Consider the following 11333-nt stretch of genomic DNA (forward strand, 5'->3'; position numbering starts at 1 on the left):
CATTCTTTGATCTTTGGTCAAAAGATGTATTCGACAGATAGCGGTCAACGAGATTAGACGCTTGCAGTCGGGGACGTAGTTGAAATGGAGCCGTCAAGCTGGACACTTTCAGCTCTATCACAGATGAAGTGAATATAATGCAGTATTGTGCAATATAATACACAGACGTTTCTGAAACGTTTTCATGAGCAACAGAAACACTTTTTACAACTCTGATCGGAAACGAACAATGAAATGTAATTTTTTACTTAGATTGTGCTTTATTAACGTCTACACCTAGCTCAGCTAGCATGATTTCACAAAGTACAATATGTTCCTGGATCAATATCCTTGTTGATCCTGGAACAACATTTCCAATCAACCAATCAGAACTGAGATATAACTTTTCAGAAAATATCTATTTTAGGCTTACAATCAGAGTCAGGTGCTTCTACAGCCTTGTTAATCAGCTATTATTTCCCACTGATTTTAGGAATAAATGATGGGTAAGGTTAGGTTTAGGGGTAGGGATTGGGATTGGGATTGGGTCAATTCTATATTTTTGGACAGTAATGTTGATCATCAGAAGATGTTGATCCAGGAACATGTCTTACTTGGCAAAATCACGGCAACCACCTAGCTCAACCCTAAACCTACCCCTTACAATAAAAAAAAAAGTGATTATTGTACAGTGTGACAAAAAATGATTGTATTGATGTGCACATGCCCAGTAGCGCCATATGTATCCCTTCTGGCCTTAACCCTCCTGCAGCTGTTCTGGAGAAACTGCAGCGGCTGAGTTAGTTGGCTACCAATCGCTATCTCGGTACTTTGATGCCACACATGACAGTTACATGGCATTGGCACCATCTCAAGTAGGACAACATTTCTAACCAGCATACACTGCTTCAAGTCAGAATATGCTCGTTCTGTGCAGTGCTGCGTTAACTTCGAGCAGAAGTTCCAAAGTTCTGGAATTGTCCAATTTTGATTCCTGGTTCTGGAATCAATAGGATTCTATTCCTAGAATCGATTCCTCAATGTTTTTTTTTTGTTTTTTTTTTCGTATTCTTCATTCATTTTTTTTTTTTTAGAGAAATCTAATTTCTGACTGCAAGATATAGCTATCGTAGAAAGTAGCTGTCTCATAATATGAAGCTTTGTTTAAAAAAAGAAAAGAAAAATATGATACATTTCAGTAGCTCTGATTGATTTTAAATTGTAGTTTTGTCTGTATTGTCCAATAAATTAGTCATAGCTCACAGCTCAGAAGTGGACATGCATTTTTTGCATGAATGGAACAAGACATTTTTTTTTTTTTTAAATAAGTGCACTTAAGTATACTTTTATAAAGTGTACTTATTGCGGAAATAATATACTTGAAAAGAACACACATAAATGCAGATTAAATATGTTTGTTTGTTTTTTTCGCTTAAGTACATTGTATTTGTAATTCATTTCAAATGTATCACATTTTAAATTTATATTAAATGCAATAAGTTGAACTTTTGAGTGATTTTTTTTTTAACAACTTAAGTGTGACTTAAGTGGCTCTTTTTAGTACATCTTTATATGAACAATCATATGTTCCTTATTGCTTCTAGTGTCTTTAAAATATGCTTAAAGTGTACTGTTAATGTATTGACATGCAATTAATGTGAACTAAAATACACTTTAATCTAAGTGTGAATTAAATGTAATGTTTTTGACCACATAAATGCATATTATTTGTAATTAGTTTCAAATATATTACAATTTAAAATGACATTAATTGCAATTAGTTTAACTTTTGAGTGATATTTTTTAACCACTTAAGTGGGACTTTAGTATATTTTATATGTGATTTGAAATATGGTAAATATGTACTTCTGAATAAGCAATTAATGTGAACTAAAATATACTTCAATGTCATATATCTGTGGCAATAAAGTTGAAGTTTAGTATATTAAATAATAATGATAATAATAACCTCTTAATAACCCAGTAACAATCAAAGCAAAAACACAAAATGGTAAATCCTCTACATTTATTGACAGAACATTCTCTAAAACAAATACACAAAAATGCTTTTAGCTGATGCACAAGAAAAACCCAACACTATACAGTTACAACACTTCAACTCACTTCTTAGAAAGAGTCTGGAGAACAATGCTAATTTCACCATCATGGAAAACATCATTGTGGTTAGGTTCAAGTAGGGATGGGTTGAAAGGAGAAGACAAGGATCGGCGTGACTGGGACTTATGTTTATTTCCTCCAAATAAAATAATAAACAAACAAAAGTGCACAAGGGCACATTCACATCTCCCAACTACAGCACAAACAGAAATAACGCTTCAAAGCAGTGCTTTTCCCCAAAAGCAGCAGCTCACGAGTTCTGCTCACACCCTCTATCTCCTGGGACAGGACCGCGTCCACCCCTCTGTCCGATGTGTCTGTCTGTAGAATAAAAGGGAGGGAAAAGTCAGGGGCATTCAAGAGTGGTCAACCACACAGAACAGCCTTAATCTGAGTAAAAGCCTGCTGGCACTTCTCCATCCACTGGACCGTATCTGGTACTTCCTTTTTAGTTAGATCAGTCATCTGGCTTGCGAGGTCCGAATAATTAGGTAGGGGTGCACCGGTTGACCGGCCATAAATCGGAACCGGCCGGTTTTTGCTTAAAAAAGGTTTTTGGTCTTTTTTTGGCTGATTTTAACGGATGCGTGGCATTGACTACAAGGTGCGTTCAACTTGAAGCAGCACTGCACAGAATGATCACTGTATGACATCAAAGTACCGTGAGCGCGATAAGAGAGCACATGGATCCAATGCATTCGAATCGCTCTCACGGTACTTTGATGTCATACATTAGAACGCGCCTATGGTAACATTCGCTATCATGTCATTTGTGTGTGGAAGTATTTCGAAATCTGTGCGCTGGACACGGGCATCCGTACAGCCCTGGAAGTGCAGAGCTACACATCTAAGTCACAGATAGCAGGAAGCGAACAGCCGTTGGTGTACTGGCGCAAAAATAAGAGCCCCTTTCCTGCATTTACTGAAGTTGCGCGAGCGTACTGTACCTGTGACAAAACTGAAAGTTTTTTTTTTATTTCAGTTCTGTATGATTATTATTTATTTTACCTTTAAATTACATCGACTTAATTTAATTTAAAATCACCTGCAGAGACACTGAAAAAACACATACTTTAACTGTAAACACAATCTGACATCCATACAAGTGGCATTTATTTACCTTTTTTAAACTTAGTTCAGATGCTCACCTTTGTTTATCAGCACCGCAAACACAATGATGAAACAGAATCTGCAGGAAAAAAAAACAACAAAAAAGGTTCTTTTAGCTTTATTAATCTTAGCTAGTACAGCTTGAGATTGGCATCAGGCTTGTTTGAGAGGCGCAGAACTGATAACCAGTGATCATGTTGGTTAAAAATGTTCTCTAACTAGCTGTGATGTCAGTAGAATCGCAAAAACAACGTATTTAAAGTTTATTTAGCAGTTGCACAAACTAAAAGTATGATGGGAAGCAGAGCTGGGTAGATAATTTATGAATTGTAATCAGTCGCTATATGACTATATGACTGTATCAATGAAAAACATCAAACAATAGCTACATTGCAAACATGAATTTTGAAAAGACTAAATTCACACAGCAATAACATTTCTATCCATCTCAAAGCATTTTAAGTGCATAGTAACAATGAGGAATTGACAAACAATAACAACATTACAAAAATGAATATTAAAGAACACTGACAAAAATTATTTTGTAGTTAAGTAAATACTACATTAAATAATTAAGTTAAGGCAATAATTAAAAATAAAAATAAAGTCAATTCTATGTTAGTACTGAATTTAAGCTTGTAGAAATTAAATTTGGAACTTGTAAGTATAGTTTACTTGGAACTGTTTATACGGAGCTCCTAAAGGGTCATAGTGGTGGAAAAAAATCTGAGTAAAAAAATTTGAGGTGGGAGGAATTTTTGCATTATCTTGGAAAACTTTTGCATTCTCTTGCAAAGATATTTGCTTTCCCTCACAATATAATAAGTGCATGCTTATTAAGGCACGGTTTTGGGACATACTAAAATGCTAAATGTAAAACACTGTGTGACGAGAGCCCTGGGAATGGAGTGAGGCTGGTGCAGCACCTGCGCCATTCACCGGTATCGAGTCTCGCTTAGGAGCTTCAGAAGGAGAACTGAAGGAGGGAATGATGCAGTGTTGGGACGAGAGAGGACCAGGCTTGGACTTTATTTTGTGTTTTGGTTCTGTTTGTGTGCGACAGTCGTCCATGAGGAGGGGCTGACACACACTTTTGGCGAAGCTGTGGCCTAGTGGTTAGAGAGTTTGACTCCTAACACTAGGGTAGTGGGTTCGAGTCTCGGGGCAGCAATATCACGACTGAGGTGCCCTTGAACAAGGCACCGAACCCCCAATTGCTCCCCGGGTGCCGCAGCATAAATGATGCCCACTGCTCCGGGTGTATGTTCACTGTGTGTGTGTGTGTGTGTGTGTGTGTGTGTGTGTGTGTGTGTGTGTGCACTATGGTTCGGTTAAATGCAGAACACAAATTCTGAGTATGGGTCAGCATACTTGGCTGTATGTCACTACACTTCTTTTAGGTATATTTTATGATTAAAGTTTTATTTGAATGTTCGCTGGTTCCCGAACGTTTGTTACACACTGGACTAAATTACTAAATTCAGTACACAGATTACACACCATATTATTAAATCAGACAGACAAGCAGAATAGCCCAGAATATGAACATAACCCAGTAAATTGCACTTTAAGCGTAGGCTGTCCCTCATAGAAAGAAAATGCTTAATTAATGGACTAAGACAGTAGCATAAAAATGACGAATTCAGGATACAGTTTATTAAAAATTACACATGAAAGAAAGTAAGTCCAGAAGAACAGACGCATTTTCTTCCCAAACCTAATGTAATGCGAAACTGAAAGTATGGGCTCACGTAGCCTACCGCTATTATTCATCACATATCCAAATGTTTCCATATTCGCAATGTATTTGAAGCTAAACCGTTATTGTTAACTGGACTTTCCAATATTGTTAACTTTCCAACTTATTGTTAACCTTCCAATATCAACAGGAAGAAAAATCATAATGAACAAAAATGTGCCGCACTGGAGTAGGTCGAGGCTCACGATACGGCACAGACATAATACTGATTAATTTAAATTGAGTGTGTAACATTATATCTGTATTGGTGTTTATTTATTTTAATAATAAACAGGCAGCACTTGCAATGAATATGTGCGCATGAGGCGCTAGCGCGATCAAATCCCTGAGACAAAATACTCCGTCACTTAAGCTACAGCAGGGCATTATTCGATTTTGAATTCAGTTTGAAAATTCAATAATATAAAAGATTATTAGAAATGTTATAAAGCAAACACTGTTACGCTCTCATTTCACTCTGGAACCAAGAATGCAATTTTCCCTGAATATCCAAAATATTGCATATGTGACATTTATTTTATATAGGCCTAACAGTTTAACAAAAAAGGCAATATTAAGTGTACATTAGGGCTGCACGATTAATCGCATGCGATTGTCATGTGTGTCTGGTCAGTAAAGCTGGATCTGTGATTAGTGGGAAATGTCCCATCACCTGCTTTCAAATGGAGTCGCACTTACTACACAGAGCTGTAGTTCACTGAAAAACTACGCAATATCGCTTTCATAATCGCAGATGAATTGCATGCAGTTGCGAACCTTCATTAATCCACGTTTTCTTTATGGGAGGAAAACACTTGTTCTTCTGGGCTTATCTGCTTTTATGTATAATTTATTAATAAAGTGTATACTGAATTCTGTCTTTTTATAACACGGTCTTAGTCCATTAATAAAGTGTTTTCTTTCTATGAGGGATACACTTAAAGTGCAATTGAGCAGGTTATGTTCATATTCTAGGCTATTCTGCATGTCTGTTTTCTTTATTAATAAGGTCTGCACTGAATTTAGTCATCCAATGTTTTACATGTTTTATTATGTCCCAAAGCTGTATCTTTATAAGAATGCTATTTTTTCCACGTTCAAAATAAAACTCTATGAACCGCTCTATTGTGAACTTAACTTAAAGTAAACAGGAAGTGTATGTCCGAACTCAGCTGGTTTTGCGAGGAAATGCAAATATATTTGCGAGGAAATGCTAAAGTTTTGTGAAGGAATGCAAATAATTTTGCAAGAGAACTCAAAAAGTTTTGAGAGGGAATGCAAAGTTTCTCGAGTGAATGCAAAAGTTTTGCAAGAGAATGCAAAAAAACAAAAACTTTTTTTTTTCTTGTTGCTGATTTCTTCAGAGCGCCACATTAAAAAACCATTTAAAACTATTAAAAATGTTTAAAAAAGGAAATTTTAGAATAAATTAATTCTAAACAACTTCTTACCATTGTGCAAATAATATGTTATAATGAAATCTATAAAAAATAGCTGTAGTCTTATTACGAGTATTTTAAAAATTTACACTTATTATGCGTACTTGAGTTATGGAGTCTGATAACGTAGCCCTGCCTAGAATTCACTATATCTTGAAACACCCCTCAAATAATTTCTCTCTTATTAACCTTGACTAAGTAAAAAAAAAAAAAAAAAAATATATATATATATATATATATATATATATATATATATATATATATATATATATTATGTGGAAATTTTAATTCTTCTAATATGCTAAATTCCATCTGATTTTTATACATTAAATAGGTTATAAATATTAACTTCATTGTCAAAATGTATAACTGAATTAAAAGCTTCTATTTATTTCTCTTAACAATATACTGGATGTTGCATAGGCCTAATTATTCTGTAGATTGCCAAACTCTGAATATGACTTAGCTGTAAATTTTGTTCATAAGGGAGCATCTTCACCCATCTTACCCTACTGGTCAAATATTTAATATGTTGAATGCATGGTCTCCGTCTCTGTCAATCAAATTACTATCAATTTATCAAAAAATAAGCAGGGGCGTGTCTAGGGGGAGGCATCTCTTTATCATCTCTCTGATGATAAATAAACATTTAAAAGTTGATTGTTTTGTGCATATTTTTCCATCAGTAGCAGATGAGTCTGACCCAACAAAAATCCAGTTTGACGCTGTTTGACGGTGCGCGCTCGCTTCAGGATTACCGGCTCAGAAAAAGTGCATCATGTGAGAATAGAACGCCAATGAAATACTTACCTGGCAGAGCCTTAGAGCAGTGGCGTGTCCACAAGGGTGGTGTAATACTCCTGTAAAGGATGATATTAAATGAATGAGCGTTCAAGCGATGTTTCTTCACCGATGCTTTATCATGAATCAATACAAATGATGTGAATTGCACATGTGCATAGTCTCACACTTTTCAACAGTATATTCACAAATGCATAGTATCAACACAGTATTGACTTAGATGCTGTTACTGTAACCACAAATCACAATTTATGACACAAGGCCAGGTATGTAAATAGGTCCACTCGACTACATAGTCTTCTCTGGGCGTCATACATACATATCAGTGAAAAAGCATGAAATAAACTCATAACAGAAGGAATAAGGAATAACAACATATATAATGAATAAAGTATAACATGAAATGCATATAACAGTACATGTATTTTACATCCGTGTCCTAATAACCAGCGTGCGATCTAATCACGGCACATTTATGCTAACCATGTGCTCGGATTTGATGGTTAACATTAGACCGAGATTATGAACATATCAATCATATGCATCTCGAAAAACAAACAGTATAGAGAACAGCCTTTCTTACAAAACGATTAAAGCAGTGATGGTGTGTCTTGTGTACATTTTATACCTGTAAAGGATGATATTAAATGAATGAGCGTTCAAGCGATGTTTCTTCACCGATGCTTTATCATGAATGAAGCATATCGCGAGAACTCCCGCACGCAGTGGCGCGCACCTTTTCATTCAACCAATCACACACATCCATCTCCAGCTGATAATATGCATATTAAATCGGAACGATAACTCTTATGAAAAATCCCGAAATAGTTGCAACATGTATTTTGATTAACACAGCATTTATAATATGATAGAAATTATATAAATAAAATATAAATCAAATCAAGGAAAATGGATATTGCCACATGAAATATACACAAGAATAAACTGAAAATAATTATAATTATGACAATTATTCAGGATACCACACTCTCCCCCTCAAAGAAAAGATGTCGTCCCGACATCAAATTGCTTAATTAGTCACAGTAATGCTCAATTCACAGTATTTAAACTTTTAGCTTTAACCAGCAGTTATCTCTGATATCAGATATAACAGTAGCCTACTGTTATCAACAATTTCCTTGTGCATTTTTTTCACAGCTTTTTGTTTTTAACAAGCAAACATTTACAATGGTGATATTGCCCATTTTCAAGACAAGAGTTCTTAATAGTCAATAGACTAGAGGCACATGTTTGTAAATAGTCCCATAAGGTAGTGCAAATTTGTTTTTTTTGTTGTTTTGTTTTTTAACTACCAACAAGTCTCTTTAAAGAAAAAAAACAGTCCATTCATCTGCTCCAGCAAAAATGGCAAAAAGTTCCTCGCAAAGGGAAAAAGATTCAAAAATTGTCAAAAAGATAGTCTCAAAGTGTCCACAATTTCAAAACTGCACAACAGTCCACTTTCTTAATATCTGATAACAGTCCATGGTTTTTGTTTTGCCATAGTTTCTTACTATGCGCAATACACAGTCTCTGGTTAATGTGCTATACAGTGGCATTTCATACCTTCAACACAGTCCATACAGTAACTTATTATGGGAGATAAGTTCATGTGGTAGCAATTCAGTTAATAGCACATACTGTATGAGGGCTGGGGGTAACAAAGTGGTGTTGCTAACCAGGGTGCCACAGCTGTCATTGCCCTAGATGCAAAGTGTGGGTAGTGGTTATTGCCTACTATCTGCACATTGTAGCACGATGGGGTCCCAAGATTGTCATATGTAAACTTTTTTGGTGGCTGTCGCTTTCTCCTGGTGAACTGGTACCCATTTTCCTCCTCTGAGGTCCTGTCCTTGGACACAGGCACTTCAGTTGTTTCATTAACAGGTAAGCCTCGTTGCATTGTGTCAACAGTTGATTCGTTTTCATCAAGTTCTTGTCTTTTTTCAGGTGCAGATGCAGGTTCTGGAAGTCCTATCTCTAGTTCGGCTTGGGGTGACTGTGGCCTTGGTTCCCATACTGGAGAGCTAGATCGAGGTTCAGAAGATACTGGCTGTGGTGGTAGCTTATCCAGTTTTTCTGGGGAATCACCGCTTTCTCGTGGTCTTATCTGATAAGGCTCCACTAGGAAGAAGTACTCATCCTCTTCGCTTTCATTATCACACTCTGGTTCAATTTCTCTTTCCTTGGGGGGCTGAGTTCTGCTGCTCTTCGGTTCCTTTGGTTTGGCACCTTGAGTTGGTGTGATTTTAAGAGGTAGATGGTCACATGGAAGAAGAAGATTGCGATGCAAAACTCTTGATCTACCCTTACCCTGTTCAGGTTTTACTTCGTAAATTGGTGCATCACTCGCAACCTGGCGTGTGACAATGTGAACTTCATCTTCCCAGTAATTCCTCAGTTTCCCGGTTCCACCTCTTGGACTCAAGTTTTTCACAAGGACCCTGCTTCCTGGGAACAGATCAGTACACCTCACTTTTCGATCGTAATTTCTTTTGTTTCTGTCAGCATACTTGTTTGCCTGTTCTCTTGCTATCTCACAAGCTTCCTGCATCCCTTTCGTCCATTGCTCCATGTACTCATTATAACTTTGAAAGTTGTTGTCTGAGTTGAGACCAAAAAGAGCATCGATGGGCAGCCTTGGTGTACGACCGAACAGCAGATGGAATGGTGAGAAGCCAGTCACATCACATCTAGTACAGTTATAGGCAAAGATTAATTTGTTGAGCGCATCCTTCCAATTCAATTTTTGTTTTTCAGTCAGGGTTTTCAGCATCTGCAGTAACGTCCTGTTAAATCTTTCCACCTGCCCATTTCCCTGTGGGTGGTAGGGGGTGGTCCTTGAGCCAGCGACGCCACTGTACTTCCTGAGTTGGGTGAGTAGCTGATTTTCGAATTCTCCCCCTTGGTCGTGGTGAATCCTGGACGGAAACCCAAACTTGAGGGCAAAATCATTGAATAATCGTTCAGCCACTGTTTTTGCTGACTTTGAGGTTGTGGCATAAGCCTGAGCAAATCGGGTGAAGTGGTCGACAATTACTAAGATATACTCATAGCCCCCCTTGCATTTGTCCAAATGTAGAAAGTCAATTGACACCAATTCAAAAGGGTGGGTTGTTTTGATACTTTTAAGGGGTGCTCTTGTCTCACGGCATGGTTTTTTTTGTTTGATGCAGAAGCAGGTTCTCAGGACATAGTTCTCAATGTCTTTCTGCATGTAGGGCCAGAAGAACCGATCCCTAATGAGGCTTGTGGTGCGGTCGAGGCCCTGATGACCCATCTCATCATGCATTTCCCTTAGAACAGTTTTTCTGAATTGAGTTGGTAATACCAGCTGTGTCCTTTGAGATGTGTGGCGGAAGAGAATGCCATGTTCATCCAGCTTCAGCTTATCCCATTCTCTCAGAAGAACTTTGGATGACGAGTTGACCGAACGCCACTGCTGAGGAGGCCTAGATCCAGTTTGCAAGTGTTCAATGATTCCTCTAATGTCCTTGTCATCCTTTTGTGCTTGTCTAATTTCTTCTTTTGACAGGGGTTTGAGGAGTCCCTCATTTTCCTCCCCACAGATTAATACATTCTGACAGGCTACAGCAAGGGAGACATCTGGATTATTCTGGAGCTCCACCGCTTGAATCACAACTCCCACACATTCAGAGGAGAACTCTTCCGTGCATTCTCTCATTGTCGTTTCCAGATCCGTTGGCATCCTGGAGAGTGAGTCCGCATCTATATTTTCTTTACCTGGACGGTAGCGGATGGTAAAGTGGAAGTCTGCGAGCTCCGACACCCATCTACACCCGGTGGCATTCAACTTTGCAGAGGTCAGCACATAGGTCAATGGGTTATTGTCACTAAACACTGTAAAGGTTGGTGCATAATACAGGTAGTCTCTGAATTTCTCAGTGATAGCCCATTTTAGAGCTAAGAACTCCAGCTTCCCACTGTGCAGATGATAATTTTTCTCTGCCGCTGTCAAGGTCCGGGAGCCATAGGCAATAACTCTCAGCTTGCCATGCTGGTTCTGGTATAGAACGGCACCTAACCCTTGATTGGATGCGTCTGTATGGAGGATGAACGGCTGGGAGTAGTCTGGAAATCCTAAGACTGGAGGCTCGATCAAGCAGTTAATCAACTTTTCAAGGATC

Source organism: Carassius gibelio, chromosome B22, assembly GCF_023724105.1.
Source record: "Carassius gibelio isolate Cgi1373 ecotype wild population from Czech Republic chromosome B22, carGib1.2-hapl.c, whole genome shotgun sequence".
In the NCBI taxonomy this organism is placed as follows: Eukaryota; Metazoa; Chordata; class Actinopteri; order Cypriniformes; family Cyprinidae; genus Carassius; species Carassius gibelio.